Genomic DNA, 7091 nt, shown 5'->3' on the forward strand with positions numbered 1-7091 from the left:
GTATCTGATTTTGCTGATATTATACGGGGTGTTTATTATTTAGATGTCTTGGGTGATGTTAAGTAGAAAAGTTAATATCGTACCCCCCCTAGCCCCCTTAATTTTTGAAATCTTATCGTCAAGACTATTTATGAAATTTTAGAGACGCCTTTTAATTATTTTTTGGGTATTTTTTGGCTTAAAAGTTTTCAATTAGTTATTTTTGAGCAAAAAACTACTTTAAAAAAAAAAAAATTGAATAACATTAGACTTACTCTTAGCGTTGTGGAATTGACCAGTCATTTTTTTTTGTATCAATTGACCCAAATAATTTTAAAAATTCAATGAAATTTATATTTATTGATATTGTGCATTACGTCGCCATCATGTCGTTCTGAATAGTAAATGGCGGGATATTTTTATTGAGATTCCCCGAATCGTTAAGTATCGTATTCGGATATTCCTTGACTAGGTTAATAGGTAAATTGGACATCACAAACGCATAATAATTTACTATAAAATACGTATCATTATTAGTAAGTTTAGATTTTTTTTTGGGCAAAAATTAATTTCCTACCTTCCTTGTTTTGAAAACTAGCGATCTAAACAAACAAAAAAAACCCGACGCCTAAAGTTAGAAATATTTCATTCATCTCGCCACCCAAGGTCGAAGCTTTGAGTCGTCGATTCATTCTCCGGAAATAATCAACAAATCAAATCAGCAGCGCTGTTTTTGTCGCAGCTTACGTACTGAAAATAATGACATACGTTGTGTGTAGCACTTCTGCAAAATTTTGATTTTTCTTTTAAAAAAGTGAACTAACCATTTAATTCATATTTTTACAAAAAAAAAGTATTATAAACCATTTAAATATTAATAATAATCGATAAATAACAACACAAGTCAAATGGTTCTTTGTTTGCCTTCCTTTTAGCTTCAAGCTTCTTCTGCACTTCTCCATCCTTTTACAATTTCCATTCGCTCTGCTTCACTTTTCCCCTCCACATATCCACATCCTGAGAACCACACTCACGAATTTATAGTTGCCAAGAAAAAAGAGTTTAATAGAAGATGTCGCTTAAATCTCAAATGACTAAAGAAAACCCACGGATTAAACCTACATCAGACTAAACAAAAATGGCATAACTTCAAGCTGGCAATGAAAATCTTTTTGCCTGAGAAATAAATAAAAATATTTTTGATATATGCTCAAATAAGTCTGTGCTGCGTTAATATGTTGTTCTTATGTATTTGAAAGCTACATAACATGGAATTTTTTTTTATTTGGCAAGACTGTGAATATTGGGCGATTCAATTATTTTCTTTACTTTTCGACCAAAACACAGCTTCAATTAATTTTTTTTACAAGTCCGTAACATAGCCTAGGGAGGTACTATACATTATTTCTTATTATCGAAATTAGTTCTTTATGATACTTTACGATAATTTATGACCACGCTGTATACTGTCACACATTTTAAGAGCAAATTAAATTAACTTTCGAATAATGTATCACGTCCCTGAATTTTGAAATAAAAGCAAGTTTATATGAAAACTGGATTTGGGTTAATTTGACAGTTCAATAAAGATTTACTCATTATTGATTGTGGCGGAAAGAAACCGATATTCTAATGCTGTTTTAATTAATTAACTATTATATTTATATTATTATATTAACAATAATATTTTCAAATTAGGTGTTCGAACTCTTTAAACTCCATTAAAGTAGTCTGTAGCATTCTTTATCCCCGATGAGTCTTAACTCTTCGATAGATAAAAATCTAATGGCGTGAGATCGGGCCGTCTTGCCGGCCAATTCCGCGGCTCCCACTGTCAAAACCAATGGTCTTTAAATTATTGGAATAATTCTTGTTACACATCTTCAGTACAGTGCTCTTTAATACTTGAAGGTGTTTTGCAGCATCCAATGGGTCGTCGTAAATTAAAAATCTTACATTGTTATGTTTTAACACGCGAAATACATTTAAACTATATTTCCTTTGAAATCAAATTTCTTTTGTGGCATGAGGACCCAGGAAAACTTGTTTTTATTTTAGAAACCAAACTATTTAGGTGTAGGAACATGATACATTTTTCCAAAGGGATTTTCTCTTAGGATTCGTAGTAATATACAATTTTTGTATCTCGGAGGCAAATCAATCATTAGTTTTGAAAAACCCTGTATGATATAGAACTAAATTCGATATGATGAAATTCTGTTCCATACCTCCCTAAGCTGTGCCTAAACTTTTAACTTTATTCTGGATTCATTGTTTTGGTCGAAAAATTGATAAAATAATTGTCAATTTTGAAACACCTCGTATATAACTATCTTATTACCAGTCTTCTAGAAGTATTCATTATATGCTACGGATGGAGTCTTTATCCCAAATGCAAAACAACACCGATAACAAAACAATTATTATTTGCATGTAACTAATCGTTAGTGCGCCCGGTATTAGCGTCGACTTCAAAAGAACTTATCTGCCAATCAATCTGCGGTCTTAATTGTTTGCCCACCGCGTTTCAATCAATATAAGAATCGACACATATAAGAGTAAAACAATTGCAGGTTGCGGTTATAGATTTGCATGACGTGCCCATAAATCAATCCGTTGTCTGTAATAATCTAGTGGCATTGTTAATTGATCTAAAAGTAATAAGATTTATATTACATTCGCCCACACTGCTAAGCGCATTTACGGAAGTTTGCGGCTCATTTGAAACAAGAGTTCGCTAATATTTGACTCGGCTACGAACAGCGATTGTAAACATTTTTTGACACACTTGTATCAGAGGAAATCGTGATGCAAGGAAAATGAATATCAAAATCCTTTTACAGGATACAGGGGGCCTACTTATAAAAAACGACACGCCGTAACTATCAAAGAAGGAAAAAAAAGGTTCCCTATAACCGTATTTTAACTACCCTTTTAAAAAAAGCTAAAAAGCCACATAGATTCAGATTCCATATTGTGCGAGCCAGCTATCTGCCACTGCCGCCCAGGGCTCTATTGTGACTCTCTCCATAGCTATGGAACGTTATCCAGGTTCGTCTTTCTCACCGGACTCCATAACTTAGATAGTGGCTTCTTGGTGTAGATCATTGCCCCTGGTTTGGTTACGCGCTCTCGATAGGCTTTCACACTGACGTAACCTGTGTGTATGGTTTTTTCTTCCTCTTCTTGACAGACTCTGCATTCAGTGTTTTCTTCCACTCGATTTAGGCTTAGATGTTGGCAGTGGTGCGTCAGGTCTTCTGTGTCATTGCTGATTTCGCAACGGGTTTGACCAGGTGTAGGGTTCCGATCCGATTCGATCATACACCTTGACGAATGATGGGCTACTTCGCGCTTTCATTGACTTCGTGGCCTTCGTGCCCTGTTACCGATGACAGCGTCATTTTATTTTGACTTGTTATCCTGTTTAATGCCACACGACAATGCAGAACTAAGGAAGGAAGGAAGGAAACTTGAAGGTCTTGTAACGACAACTTATTCTGCGTCAAGCAAAACATTGAGAAGGAAATAGTCACAGAGATACACATATAACATTTGCTGATCTTCAAGAAATCTTACAACACAAATATCAATCATACACTAATTGCTTCAATTCAAAACTTATATAATTGAACAACATCAAGAGGCAAATATGTCACCAAGAAGTAAATAAAGGCCTCAGACAGGGATGCTGTATATCTCCAACACTGTTTAATATCTATCTGGCTGCAGCCCTGAAGCAATGGAAAAGGAAAATACACGGAATGAGGATTGAACTTAAGAACTTTTTTTTATACACCTTCAGTTTGCAGACGATCAAGCAGTAATATCAAATGATAAAGAGCATATTGGAGTACATGATGCGTAAACTGATCGAAGAATGTGGGAAATGGGGCCTTGCAGTTAACATAGAAAAAACCAAATATCTATGTGTTGATGGAGAACCTGGTGATCCAAAATTAAACGACACGTTGCACATTAAACATTGCCAAGAGTACAAATATCTGGAAGTTACTTTCGATACAACAAAAAACAAACAAGAAAACAATAAAATGTCTTAATGTAATACTATGGAATAAAGAAAAAGAAAATATAATATATATGAAGGATTAGTAAAATCCAGTCTACTATATGGTGCTGAAAGTTGGAGACTTACAGAAAAATATAAAAAAAGGGTAGAAGCTGTTGAGATGGATGCAATGCTTAGGTCACTGAGGATTGCTCGGATGGACAGGGTTCGAAACGACAGAGTCAAAGAAATAATGGGCATCGGAGGAACCGTTACAGATGATATATGAATGCCACATACAAGACTTTCCAAACAAGCAATGGAATGGCAACCTAAAGAACATCGGAAAAGAGGAAGACCAAAAACCTATTGAAACAGGGCGTAACGCAAGCAAAATTTTGCTGGTTAGTCACTACTTTCGGGACTATGTGGCATCGGAAAATTTGATTTACAGTGATTTAAAAAACGGGTTAAAAGCCAGTTTACGTTCGTGTAAACAGAAGCGATACAAAGCGAGAAAAAGTCTTTTTTGCAGATCCGAAGGAATGCTAGTAAATTCACTACGAATTAGGTTATTGCGAACGATCGGTTGGGTACCATTGCTGATAAAAAGTCGATCATCGCCATCGGTTTATTAATGCCCAGAACGATCCATCAATCAACGAACGTCGTGAGTCATTTCCGCTCGTTTACCAATTCCGAATCCAAGCGCACGCTTGGAGAAGCTTCAAACGCCTTTTTTTGTCGTTTAGATTGGCATCTCGAGCAAGCAATAAATACATGACATCATACCGTTTTTTTGGTTATATATTTTTTTAAATGTGAAGTTCAGGTAATGACCTTTTCTGACTTGATATATGATCCGCGTGGTATTTGCTACCGCCGCATTGATTAACGAAAATCGTGATTCCATGTCCCACGCGCGGCCAGCCGTTTTATTGTCTGAATCTGCATTTTTAACGACTTTGTTCGTTGAACTAGAACGGGTAGTGCAAACCGGCTATAGCATATTCGTTCATTGAAACCCATCGGGGCCTAGATAAAACAGTAGTGAGATTAGTGGTGATGCTGCTTTTACTTTTTTTGAAGCTGTTGGTGGTATTTGGTCCTAATTCATTCCGTTTTGCTAAAGTCTTGCGGGAGATAGTTTGATGATTAATAAAACTAACTCTCAAGCCTCAGACAATACTGGTATCAAATAGATTCCCTTGACTACTTCGTATTTAGTGCATTATATCACTTTCCTTGTTACCCGGTGTATTTTGTTTTTCCTGAGTCTTTTTAGCAAGCTGAAGTTATATTCGTTCGAAAAACAGAGTTCCTGTGGGATAACAAAATCCTCCCAGACACTCAGTCGGGTTTTCGAACTCTTCAAAGCACTACTAAGTAAACTCTTGTCTCATACTTTTGGATTATAGTAAAGCGTTCGACAGCAGTAATAGCTCTTTCACTTTGTCAGGGATACCAAAGACTGGCTATAGTAAATACTCGTTCAGATTCAATTACTTTAGAGTAGAGTGTTCCCCCGGAGAGTCTTCTGGGACCTATACTGTTCTCAGTTGACTTCTATATTTAAATTTTTTAGTTCTTATCAAAGCCATGTTGCTGGTGAAGTTCATGGTTTTTTATTGAATGCGCAGATGTTTACATTTGGAAATAAAAATGAAGAAATTGTGAGATTACCTTTACTTCTTCGATTTGAAAAATTAAGGTTATGGTTTGACAGTGACTTGCGGTTTTCTAAACACGTTGGCTCGATGTTACAAAAATCTTGAGGAGATTGCATACCGCAACATCTTTTCAGGGAGAAAGTCAAACTTAAACTCTGTAATATGTTAGTTTTGGCCAGCTATACTAAATCGAGATAAGGATCTCCAGAATGCTTGTATTCGTTTTAGTTAAAATATGACCACATTTCCCAGGACTTCTCCGATTCGAAATGGTTCAAGTTCAGTTGGCCTACTGAACTCTAATAAGATTTCGTACACTATGCAGAGGACATGATATTCACAATCAAGACGTCTGTCTTTATTTGAGATATTGCGTTCTTAGACACACGTAACTTTTCGGAGGTCTTTTAGCTAGCATTCAGTTAAAATATTTTATGCTATAACGTTTCTCCCCACAATAAAATCCCCTTAAACCTTTAAACTTTGCTGCATTAAACGGCTTCGCTAATACGGGGCTTCGAAATAGATTTTTACATTTTGGTTAAAAAAAATATGATGTCCAGAACACCTGTCATACTTTATTTAGTACTTAACAATTTATGGTAACGAAGAAATTCCTTGGTAATAAGAGATTTTCCCAGCGTATGTGCGTAAGTTTAGCCTAATTACATCCAAATAAAATAAAATTCCCCTTTAATAATAATGTTCCAATTCCCGCCGATATTTTTAAATGCGTTTCACATCGCGTTCCGGTTGTATTAATTGCGCTAATTGGTGGCAATTCCCGGCTATGCAATTTCCTATCGATATTCGAAATGCACACAAATGTGATACTAATTATTATAAGGTTGTTCGGAAAGTCATTTCGTTTTTTCCCGTCAGAGGACTTAATTACGTTTTTTCGAAACCAACTTCACACTTAAGCCGCATAACCATTATATGTCTTGAGAGCTGATATTGCAAGGCTTGTGTGTGAAAAAGTTCTATTAATTCTACGCAGTAGTTTTTGGTTGGTGCCCTTTTAAATATGGAGAGCAATAAGCAGCATTTTCGTCATATTTTACTTTTTTACTTCAGAAAAGGTAAAAATGCTGTCCAAGCGAGAAAAAAATTGACGGATGTGTATGGAGAAGGCGTGTTAACAGTACGCCAGTGCCAGAACTGGTTTGCAAAATTTCGATCCGGCAATTTTGATGTCGAAGATGCACCACGGTCTGGAAGGCCGGTCGAAGCTGACAAAGATGCGATAAAGGCATTAGTTGATGCAAATCGGCGAATAACCACACGAGAGATCGGTGAGAGATTAAATTTGTCGAATTCGACTGTTTATGACCATTTGAAAGGCATGGGCTTAACCTCGAAGCTCGATGTGTGGGTGCCGCATGTCCTTACGGAGCGAAATTTGTATCGTCGCGTTGACGTGTGTGATTTGC

The 7091-nt window shown here is 36.1% G+C and overlaps 1 protein-coding gene across 38 annotated transcripts in view; it reads left to right on the forward strand.

Annotated features, from left to right (window-relative positions):
• The window catches only part of LOC132696830 (microtubule-actin cross-linking factor 1), a 290827-nt gene that overhangs the window by 185943 nt on the left and 97793 nt on the right, over positions 1 to 7091 (forward strand). The window lies entirely within an intron of this gene.

Source organism: Cylas formicarius, unplaced genomic scaffold (assembly GCF_029955315.1).
Source record: "Cylas formicarius isolate icCylForm1 unplaced genomic scaffold, icCylForm1.1 PGA_scaffold_10__41_contigs__length_53128322, whole genome shotgun sequence".
In the NCBI taxonomy this organism is placed as follows: domain Eukaryota; kingdom Metazoa; phylum Arthropoda; class Insecta; order Coleoptera; family Brentidae; genus Cylas; species Cylas formicarius.